Here is an 851-nt window from a genome sequence, read left to right on the forward strand (position 1 = left end):
TTTTTTTTAAATATCATTGTTTGACAGTTATAGACGATGTATGATTGACCACAGTGTAAAAGTACAATTTCTCTCGGATATCTTTACTAGTTTGAAGTAAATTTTGAGAAATTAATTTCAAATATATTTGATTATAATTTAAAGAATTTCATTGTTTCATTGTGAAAATGTTTAAAAAATAAAAATTTGGGAAAAAAACGAAAACAATTCTGGAATAATGGAAATATCAAAAATTAAATAAATAAATAAAACAAGTAAATAATAGCAGTTAAATAAATAAATAAAAATTAAGTAAATAAATACTTTTTATAATTATTTATAGTTGTTTAAAATTTTGGGATAAGTGTGTTGAAAAAATTTTGTTTACATTTGCAAAAAGTTCGCACATGAAAATGCTCATATTATTATTAAATTGTGGCATTACTATCAATAGTATTTGATTACTCAAATTTGAGAAATTAATGCAAAGTAAATAATTCTATTAAAACAAGGAATTGAAATTATTCATAATTACTGAAATTATTCATAATTACTAAATTCATAATTACTAATTATTGAAATTATTCATAATTTACTATAGTTTTCATTAAAAAAAAAAAGAAAACAGCAACAAAAGTTTTCGACTGTTAAATTAGGTTATCAAATAGATATCATTTAATAGTTGAAATTATCGGAGCAAATATAATTTAATAGCTGAAATCGATTAGTTAGTCGAAGTTTGTTCGACAATTTCATGAAAGTTGATGTAAAACGTTGTGAGTCATTATTTTTTTTAACACAATAAGGTGGAGAGAGAAACATAGAATGCGATGGATAAATGATTATCATCAATTATAAGAGCTCTACCCAAT

Source organism: Loa loa (assembly GCF_000183805.2).
Source record: "Loa loa unplaced genomic scaffold supercont3.21, whole genome shotgun sequence".
Classification (NCBI taxonomy): Eukaryota; Metazoa; Nematoda; class Chromadorea; order Rhabditida; family Onchocercidae; genus Loa; species Loa loa.